This window comes from Leptinotarsa decemlineata, unplaced genomic scaffold (assembly GCF_025532065.1).
Source record: "Leptinotarsa decemlineata unplaced genomic scaffold, Ldec_3_MD MMD2_tig00000026_RagTag_RagTag, whole genome shotgun sequence".
Classification (NCBI taxonomy): domain Eukaryota; kingdom Metazoa; phylum Arthropoda; class Insecta; order Coleoptera; family Chrysomelidae; genus Leptinotarsa; species Leptinotarsa decemlineata.
Genome location: NW_027412539.1, coordinates 9,264,316 through 9,275,462, shown reverse-complemented (window position 1 = coordinate 9,275,462; position 11,147 = coordinate 9,264,316).

Here is an 11,147-nt window from a genome sequence, read left to right as displayed (position 1 = left end):
GCCTCTATTATTCAAATCACAAGGAATGAGATCGCTATTTAAATAATTTAAATTCATCATTACTGGATGAAAAGTTGACAACTCTCAAGTCCATATTTTTGAATACTTAGAAATTAATCATCTTGAAGTTGAAATGCACAAGAAGTAGTCTTGGAGTTTTTCAACTTTTCATTACCTGAAACTGACAATCTGACAATCAAAACTTCTAAAGAAAATCTTTCGATCAGTCAAGAATATACTGAAGAAAGAATTGTCATCGTTGAACCTAACTAGAAGATTTCGACGATTTTTCATTATACATTATGAATAACGTAGTTGAGAATTCTTATGAATGATTGTAAATAATTTGGATATATTTATATTTAAATGACATTTGTTTAGACTATGTAATACTGAATTTTACCTAGAAAAGAAGTATGTTCAGCATGTAACATGCCAGCATGAGTAAATTCTTAACTTTCAATTGAAAAAACAAGAAATATTACCAAGGTCCCTATAATCAAAAAAAGCGATTTTAGTTTGTTTGAAAGTGATTGACAATGTCTCATGATGAATTTCATCAGCTCGGACTTCCATTGTCAGATATTATATAAAATGATTTTAAATCCCTGAAAGATGTAATAAAAAAGAAGAATTAAAAAAGAAAAGCTGGAAATAGGTAGGAAAGTAGGTAGGTGTAAAGTGAGTGGGTCTATTCGACCCTCCACTGCAACCCATAAGGGTTTATTTTGGCTCACATCCATTCACACTCGACCAAATAAACCCAGCTTCTTAACGAAGCCGATTAGTTTGTATGGTGAGTGGTCTTTCAGGTCAGATGGTGAGAGTACGGATCTGCCGAACTACTCTGCAGTTTCATTATTTTCCAGACAGAGGCGACACACACTTGCTTCCGACAGTACAAGTCTCTGCATCTGATGATTCAAGTGACAGTGACCTGTAAGAAGGCTTGTTAGACACCGTAGTTCATCCCTACTGTAGTCCAACAACTGTTTGGAATCAAACTTCGAAGGGTGAATAAACGCCTTGGGGTAAGCCAATCCTGGAAGATTCTACCAGAAGTCCATAACTCTTCTTGCCATCCAGGTGTTCAGTGTTTGTTTGTCAAAGCCCAAAGCGATGCCACTGACAGGTTCTGGTCCAATGAAGCCGCTCACAGCATCCTCCTTTGCAAGAGAGTCAGCAGCTTCATTGCCTTCCAGGCCAGTATGGCCAGGAATCCAGACCAGAGACAATCTGTTTAGTCTTCCTATCGAGGAGAGTCTTTTTTGGCAATTTGCTACCAATTTAGACATTGCTCGGTAGGAGCCAAGTGCTTCCAACGCCGCTTGACTGTGAGAGAATATTTTTATCGACTTGTGAGTGAGGTTGAATTTATCCAGTCTCTCCGCACATAATTCAATAGCGTAAATTTCCACTTGAAATACAGTCGCATAAGTTCCTAGGCAGGTAGATAACTCCGTCCTGGGTCTGCGACTGAAAACACCTGCACCAGAACCAGAAGGTGCTTTTGATCCATCTGTGAACCAACAACTATCTGCTCTTTACATTTTCTTCTCTTGGAAACTCCAGTCCTTTCTACTTGGGATCAGTACTTTATAAGGCAGTTCGTAGTTGACAGTTGGAGGCATAAAGTCAGAGGTCATTTCCAGAATGCTGTGACTTCCAGTGTCAACCAACAGTCTGTTGCACTCTGCAATGAATTGATTTGTGCAATTGGCAATGTGCACAACTCTGTATGCAGTCCATCTAGCCTCTCTTTCCAGAAAAATGTGGAGAAGAGGTAGATCTAGAAATATCTCCATGGCCGCTCACGTGTGGTACTGATGGCACCACTGATAGCCAGACAAACCTGTCTCTTGTTAGCCAGAGAGCTTCGCTTAGGTCGTTTTCTGTAAAGCCCTTGGCCACCAATCAATTGCACCATAAGTGATCATTGGTCTGACAATCATCACATGAATCCAATGAATTTGTTTGGGACCTGAACCCCAAGTTTTGCCACAAATCCTTCGACATGTCCATAGAGACAGTCTGGCTTCGTGTGAAATTTTTTCCAAGTGAGCGTTCCAGGTGAATCTTTCATCGCGGACAATGCCAAGATATTTTACCTCCGTTCAAAATGGAATGACATTGAGGGAAAGTGGCGTTAGATCGTACAATTTCCTTGTCTTGGTGAAGCGTATTAACACAGTTTTGCTAGGGTTGAGAGACATCTGCTTCCTCAGGCACCAACTGCGAACAACGTCCAACGCGCTTTAGAGCTGGAAATAACAATTATATTAAGCAAAAAACCCTGACATGGAATAACAGTGAAATGAAGTACAAGTAAAAATAGAACAATAAAAAAATGAAAAATTTGATGACTAGATTAATTCCTCCGAGAGATGAATATTTATGGGTCATTCGAGTAGGTACTTTCACTTATCTTCGCTTTCCTTTTGTCGCTTGTCTGATATTATATAAAATGATTTGAAATTAATGAATAGCTGAAAATAACAATTATATTAATAAGCAAAAAAATCTTGAAATTAAATAACATTGAAATAAAATACAAGAAATAACAGAACAATTAAACAAAAAATAAAAATAAAAAAATAAGAGATTCCAAGCCAACTTACTTCACGGCGTTTCGATTGTTAGTATTTATAATCGTCTTCAGGTGATAATTGGACTGACTCTGAGAGCTGACTATTTATTGGTCATTCCAGTACTTTGACTCAGTACTTTCCTTTTTCTACGATTTTTTCCGGGATTTCAAATCAATTTATATAATATCAGACAGCGGAAAAAGGAAAGCGGATATTAGTGAAAGTACTCCAATGACCCATAAATATAGTCATCTATCGGAGGAATAAGTACAGTTATCACCTGAAGACGATTGTGGATACTAACAATCGAAACATCGTGAAGTAACTTGGCTTGGAATCTCTTAACTTTTTTAATTTTTTTTTCAATTGTTATATTTTTACTTGCATTTTATTTCACTGTTAGTTCATTTCAGGATTGTTTTACTTAAAATATTTGTTATTTTTAGCAATTCTTTTTCAATTCTTCTTTTTTATTAATTCTTTCAGGGATTTCAAATCATTTCATATAATATCAGACAAGCGGAAAAAGGAAATCGTAGATAAGTGAAAGTACTGAAATGACCCATAGTCATCTGTCGGAGGAATTAGTCCAGTCACCCCGAAGAGGATTGTCGACACTAACAATCGAAACATCGTGAAGTAACTTGGCTTGAAATTTTTTTATTTTTTATTTAGTTGTTATATTTTCACTTGCATTTCATTTCACTGCTATTTCATTTCAGGGTGTTTTTTTTCTTAATATAATTGTTATCTTCAACTATTCGTTTTTAATTATTCTTTTTCATTAGTTCTTTCAGGGAATTCATTTTATATAATATGAGACAATGGAAGTACGAACTAATGAATTTCAATTTTGGAAAATTTGTCGAGAGAACTAGTCATAATTTTCATTTTTGGTTTCCAGGATATGCAACGACAGCTCAAATACAATGAGCAAAAATGGTAGCTGAACTTTTTCTCAAACATCTGCAGGTTATAAGAAGTGGAAAATTCTCACTGGAAATGCATATTAGAGGTTTATATCATTTCGAATTATTGGTGAAGTTTTCGACAATAAGCTGTGATACTTGAAAAATAACGATTGCTTCTATTCGAGTTATTATCGGTTTTGATGGAATATAATATAAACTAAAAACAGAAAATTGCTACAAAAAATATAAATCAGTGTTTGAAATTTCACAGCTGAGATTGTCCCAAGTCTGATGACACCCTGTATAAACATTCGATGTTCATATTCTGAGAGCATCAAAAAAGTTTCAACTGCAAACTGTAAACAGATTTCCAATATCACTGCAAAATAAGGTTTTGAAAATTTCGATTCATCTCGTATATCTCCAAAACCAAACAAGCTAGAGTCGATTTCTTGGTATCATACTCGTAGTACCCAGAAGCAGACAAATTTGCCATAATTTATCTTACTTTCTATCTCTTTCCGTTTACGAGATCTTCATACAGACATTTAATAAAATGCTTTCACACTTCAGCAAAAGAAATATTTGTACTCAACGCCTTTGCTCAACGAATAAAGTTGATAATAGAATGCAGACAAGTGAAACAGAGACACTGAAAAAAGTTGAAAGCCACTTCCAATCCTTCATGGATTGACGACGGTTTGAAATCTGACTTGAAAAAATTACATACAAAAACATAACTTTCATGTTAAAAGTCTGCTTTTAAATAAGTATCAACAATTTTCGTTAGAATTATTTGAGACACTTTTCATTGTAATCTATTACTGCTATTATTGAAAGAAGATATTTTCAGCAGTGGTAATATCTCCATAATTATTTTGATGTACACGCCACTGAGCTGGCATGAGAAAGAAATACTGTAATTAGATACAGAGCATCGAAAATTGGAAAGAGGGGCACAAGAAAAGCGCCGGTGTCAGACCATGAAATTAGAACTCGCCCGTGGGGCCAATAGAAAATAGGAACCTATTGGAGGGTGCTTGACTTTTTCAATATGCCTTAGAGATGGATGGTATTCTCTTTCTTCGAAAATAATTCAGAATGTTCAGGATAATTCGTCGTTGTAAATCAACAGATCATTATGAAAATTTCTAGATATATCACAACTAGGAGAATCTTATTGAATTCTTCTTCAGGGCTCTGTAACAATGAATTTTCATAAATATCCTTCCACAAAACTTATGCGATTATTATCGTTTAAATGTCACAAGAAATAATGAGTTCCTAATTAAATTACTCACTGAAAAGTAGTTTTTTCGTGTTGATGATATTACTATTTTAAAAACCATCGGACATATTAGATACATATTAAAAAATAAATAAAAAACATTGCAAAATAACCAAAATTTCCGAGACAATACCAACAGAAAACGACATGAAAGAATGAAATGGCTCTATCTGTAATTCTGATAAGGTGGTGTCTGTTTTTTAATCAATGGCAAAAAGAAAAAGAATGAAAAAAGTGTAAATTATTCCAATATTTTACTTATCAAATTGAAATATGAAGTATTAAGGCCAATGACATCTCTTTCAGTATTAACACTATCTCATTCGAGGATATGTATCATTTTGCTCAAAAGTCATTTGGATAAATATGGTTTTTCAAAGTTTTTCAAAGTCTCATGTGTTCTGAAACTCGTGTTTTAAGATACAACCCGGTTTGACCAACATAGCAATTGTGACAGAACAGTACAATTTGTACACTATATTGTATTGTATTGCTTGTGGTGTTTTTGTTTTTGTTTTTTGTTTCGAAAAAAAATGCTTTCCAACTATATTTTCATTTGAAGAGGCCACTTCAATTTGTTCGGTACTGAATAGCATTTCAAATTTATCAGATACATTTTCTACAAAAGGAATTTGGTGACATTTGGGTTTCATCCCTATAGTTTGGGAGGAGAAACTTCTTTCTATAATTATTTTTCTAACAAGGGCTCTAGGAAAATTATTTTACACTAGATAATTATTTCTCAATTAATTGGAGATTTTTGTTATGGAATTCAGAATTGGGAATGGCAATTGCTCCTGATTTCAAATTATTTATAATATTGATATTACTCTGAAAATTATGTTTCGAAACATAAAAGAGATAACACGTCAAGAGAAATTAAAATATAATTCTCAGGTATAATTTCATTTTTGATCGAATTAGAAAATTCGAATGAATCTTTCACATAGAATTAATCTTTTTCGAAACCCTGTGTCAATATTTCGCTAATCTATTTCGAAAGCCTATATACGGGAGAACCAACAAACCTAACGATAGGCCTCAAAGGTATTCCATTCTTATGTATTTTTGGTAAAAAATAAATTTGTTGGATGAAAGACCTGCTCGTCGCAATTTCGATTTCTCTGTAGCATGTTCAGAAATTGAATCCTGCCATTTGATAGGAGCATATGACATATGAGGTAGAACCAACGGGAGAACCAACAAAACTAACGATAGGCCTCAAAGGTATTCCTTCCTTATGTATTTTTGGTAAAAAATACATTTTAGGAAAAATTCCGTTGTTACATGTGAGGTATTCGGCCTTTTCAAATGAAAATACAGTTGGAAAGCATTTTTTCTCGAAACAAAAAACAAAAACACAACAAGAAATTCTATTCAATATAGTTTAACAATTGAACTGTGGAAGCTGGCACAAATGATATGTTGGTCAAACTGGGCGGTATCTTAAAACACGAGTTTCAGAACACATGAGAGGCTCTGAGGAACTGAATATGGACACATTTTTTATTTTGATCATCTAACAATTCTAGATGTTCAACCATATTTATCCAAATTACTTTTGAGCTAAATGATACATATCCTCAAATGAGATAGTGTTAAGACTGGAAGAGATGTCATTGGCCTTAATACTTCATATTTCAATTTGATAAGTGAAATACCGGAATAATTTACCCTTTCTTCATTCTTTTTCTTTCTGCCATTGATTTGAAAGACAGACACCACCTTATCAGAATCACAGATGAAGCCATTCGTTTGTTTCATGTCGTTTCGTGTTGGTGTTGTCTCGGAAATTTTGGTTGTTTTGCAATGTTTTCTATTTTTTTTTTAATATGTAACTATCTAATATGTCTGATGGTTTTTAAAATAGTTGGTTTTTAAAATAGTACTACTTTTTGGTGGGTGATTTAATTAAGAACTCATTATTTCTTGTGACATTTAATCGATAATAATCGTATAAGTTTTGTGGAAGGTATATTTATGAAAATTCATTTTTACAGAGCCCTGAAGAAGAATTTGATTAAATTCTAAACGACGGCAAGAAAACAATTGTGTTATTAAGAAAAAAATTGATCATGTTACCCAACAACCCTTTTTTAGAAAAATTTATAAAATATCAGAATTATAGGAATTATGATAGTCAACAACATGAGTATTGAATTTTTGTCCACATTTTATTCAATCGTTAATCAGATTTTGCACTTGTTTCCATGCCATTATCCTCATCCCTGCTGACCTTCTGTTTGCCAAGTTTTCACTCAAGAATTATTTATTGTAAAAAACATATCTGCAACCTTTTTCAGTTTGATATCTGCAACCTTCTATTCAGTGTGATGTGATGCGGTAAAACAAAAGTAATCGAGAAAACTTCATTATATTTTTCGTGACTGAGGTATGTGAAAGAACAGAAGAAGAGTAGACATAAAAACAAATTGAACGCTAGCACTGTCGTTATTTACGAGCAGGATTCTACAGAAACGGTAATGCGCGTCACTATCGATAGCGCAGAAGGTGTATAACACTTTGAAGAAACTGAACTTCATTTCTAAGACGAAAAGAGATCAATACTGACACCACATCATAGCTAGTCGAATTATTTTTATGGACTAACGAAGATACGAAACAAGAAAGTAACTCTCAGACCACCGAATCCAGAAGTTTGAAACCAAAAACTTCAGAACTGAGATTTCCACTTCTAGTAATTCAGCCGATACGAGGAAAAACTCATTATGCGTAAGGAATTTGATTTTCGTAGAAATCGTGTAGACCAACCAATCAGTTTCTATGTAGAGAGCCTTTACAATAGATTGCGAAGTTCTTGCAACCAGAACTATAAGTTGGTAGTAAGGGAAATTGATGCTTACTTGAAGTTGTTCTCTGTCAATCAGTTTGAAATAAGTTCTTATACAATATTTGTTGTGTTCATAAAATATATTCTTCCTTGGCCACGATAATCATGGATAACCATCGAGAGTCTATCAAAAATCACGTTCCAGGATTGACCCACTGGACGAGACAGAAGCCGTTTTCTGCTTCAAGAATTATCTTCCTTTCGAACAAATAAAACGCTGTGATACTCTCATTTATTTCCCTGTTTATAGTATTATTGGACAACTAGGCATATTTTTTACATTATTGGTATATTATTACGTCCTAAGCGAACTGCTGCTTCATTCTGCGAAGCCATAATGCCCTCGCAAAATTCAATTATAATTTCCTGATTGAGTTAGTGATGAATTTCATCGGTTTCAAAGACCAGGATATGAGCCAATAAGAAACACGAAGAGTACTGGAAAATTGTTCTGGGAATGATTACGGGAAAACCTTTATAACCACCTAAAAAAGTAACTGCTTCAACACAGCAGGAATCGGCTCAGTATAATTCCAGGGTTAGTCACTGGACAATGTCAATTATGAGTGCACAAAGACAAAGTAGAACTGTACAACGGACACTTTAACTACAGACGAAGGAACAGAACCAGAACCTAAAAATTTTAATGTACATTTAAGAGGCAAACTAATTGACCAAAAAAATATGACAAAGATCCAGCAAAGAATATGAAGAACAAAAATTGTTAAAATGGGTGTCATGCAAATGGGTAAAAAACGCAATAAACCCATGAAACTTTAGGGGGCCCAATTTGTATGACCGGTAGAATTATGAAGGACTTTGTGGTACTTGAAATATCACTTCAATGTGTAATTGTCGATGATAAATGGATAGGAATGCATTGACTGCAACTGACCTAACCCACCTTGACTTTTTTCTGCATGATTAATAGAATAGTGAGAGGAGAACAGTAGATGATGCAAAAATTGAAAGTTACTATTGGCAGGGCCTTACTGAGAAGTATTCCAGCAGTTCAGCACAACAGACATAAAATGTATTGAGAAAAGGGGTGGCTTGTTTTAGTAATAAAGTTGGAGTTCATCTTCTATTCATCCCTCATAACAAAAAAATTGTCAAATGCTTTCATGATGAGGTTTTCCTGTAATGCTGATTTAGGGAAAGAATGAAGTGAATGAACAGATAAACCTTTACTTCTTCCGTTTCCAAAATCAACTACAACAAAATATTCACCATTTTATGAAAGGAAAACACTACAATCACATTCAATCACAAAGAGGCTTTTCAGAATGGAGCATACTATAACTTTTTTTTTGTACGATTTGTTATTAGCCTCAAAATAGCCCTCAGTATCGACGATTACTCTTCATCGGAGCTAAACTTCTCTCCAGCGAACATTTTTTTGAGGTTGAAGAACAGGAAAAAGTCGCTGGGGTCAAATCTGAAGAGTACGCTGGATGCGGAAGCAATTGGAAGCCGAATTCATGTAATTTTGCCATCGTTTTCATTGATTTGTGAAATGATGAATTGTCTTTATGAAACAGGTCCTCATATTCCTCAAATGCGGTCGTTTTTCCGTGAGTTTGTGTTTCTAACGCTACAATAACGCTATGCATAAGTCGCTGTTGATGGTTTTTCCTTTTCAAGATGGTCTATGAATATTATACCATACTGATACCATAACCTTGCCAGCCGACATCTTTGCAGGCTTTGGAGTCGGGTCGATTCAAATGACGATCGTTTCATTCATTGTCCGATTTTTCAAGGGTTCAAACATTGCTTACTCAGAATCATCAATTTATTGTTGTTTTTGGTTGCGCGGCACTGAACAATGCTTTCGCATACCTAAATATTCATGCACGATATTTCCAAAACGTTCCTTTGATAATTTTGGAGCCTTAGCTATTTTGATCGACTTCATTTTGTAGTCATCCAAAATTATTTTATGGACTTTTCTGATGTTTTCATCGATAACAGCATCTTTGTGGTGTCCACTGCGTGCATCGTCCTTGGTGCTCATTTCACCTCGTTTGAACTCAACAAACAACTTCCCATCGGTAGATTTTCCTGGTTCAAATTCCGAATAATCTGCATCAAGCCAAGCCTTGGCTTCAAAATTATTTTTTTGACCAAAAGAAACGCTTTATCAACACACGAAAATACTTTCATACATATTCTTCAAACTAAAAAAAGTTGCTTCACTCAAAGTGTTCAATCCAACACACCAATAGTCCAAAAGCTGTGAAATTTATACACGTTTTTTTATGGTTAGAGTTAACTAACAATCATATGAATTTATTACTAGTAGAGCCATCTGTGTGGTAGCCTACGAAGTTTTCAGACCATCTAGTATTCAGGGCGATTCTTTGTGAATTCTTTATTGAATATAGTCAGCAGAATAGTTTTTAATGACTTTTTATTAATTGGTGTTATGAGAATACAGACAGACAGGCACAGAGACAGACGGTATGTTTTTACTAAAACGTTATTGAAATATTACAAATGGAAAAATAATGCGGGACATGAAATGGAATGAGAATGAGTACACAAAAGCGAAAAATAAAAAAGAAATCCGTCATCAAAGAAAAATAGCCAAGAGGCCAACTCAGATGTCTCGTGCAATTCAGTATCTACAAATAATAACTTATAATAACTTTATTCATTCATTTGAAAGGTTTCACACAACACAATAATAATAGTAATAGTTGAATAAAGAAAAACGACGATGAGTGCAAAAGCACTTGCTTCGTATAACAGGAACAATACAATTTCAAGAATTCATTAAAAAACAGATATAATATTATATAGATATAAGGTTGAACCTATAACACTAATGATAGTAAAGACAATAATATGTAAGAGTTCAAGATATAACTATCGATAGTGGTAATTTCAGTTATACAACGTGAAATACAATATAAATAAAAGTAAAACTTTTAAATAATGGAAAGAATAATACATACCTATATACTAGTAAAAGAAAATGACTCAATAATTGGAGTACAATAAAATATATAATATAAATAAAACGATGTAGTGTGTGGTTTCCTAATTGAAATGATAGTACCCAATCACGTACATTGAGTTCAAGTATTTTTTCTGCCAACAAAATCGGAAACTAGATTGAGAAAAAATGAACAGTCTTGATTTTTTTTAAAACAAATGAATTATTTGGAAAGTACCAATCTCTTCAGGAGTAGCATTATACAGTTTCGGAGCCAAGTAAGTATAAGAGTGTTGAAAAATTGATTTTTGTGTCTGGGGAATAACTTGATCATTTTTTCTGCGGGTGTTGTGCAAGTGAGTCGCTAGAGCGAAATTTCTGTTCTTATGGTAATGGATGATATTATAATAAAAGAACTGGCGAATATCAAAACCTTTTGCTTCGTTGAACAAAGTTTCAGTTGAATAATAAGGCGGTTTGGACAATATTAACTTCAGGAACCTGTTTTGGAGCACCTCAAGAGGGCGAAGGTGCGTATGGTAGGTTCCAATTCCGTAGCTCAGGTGAA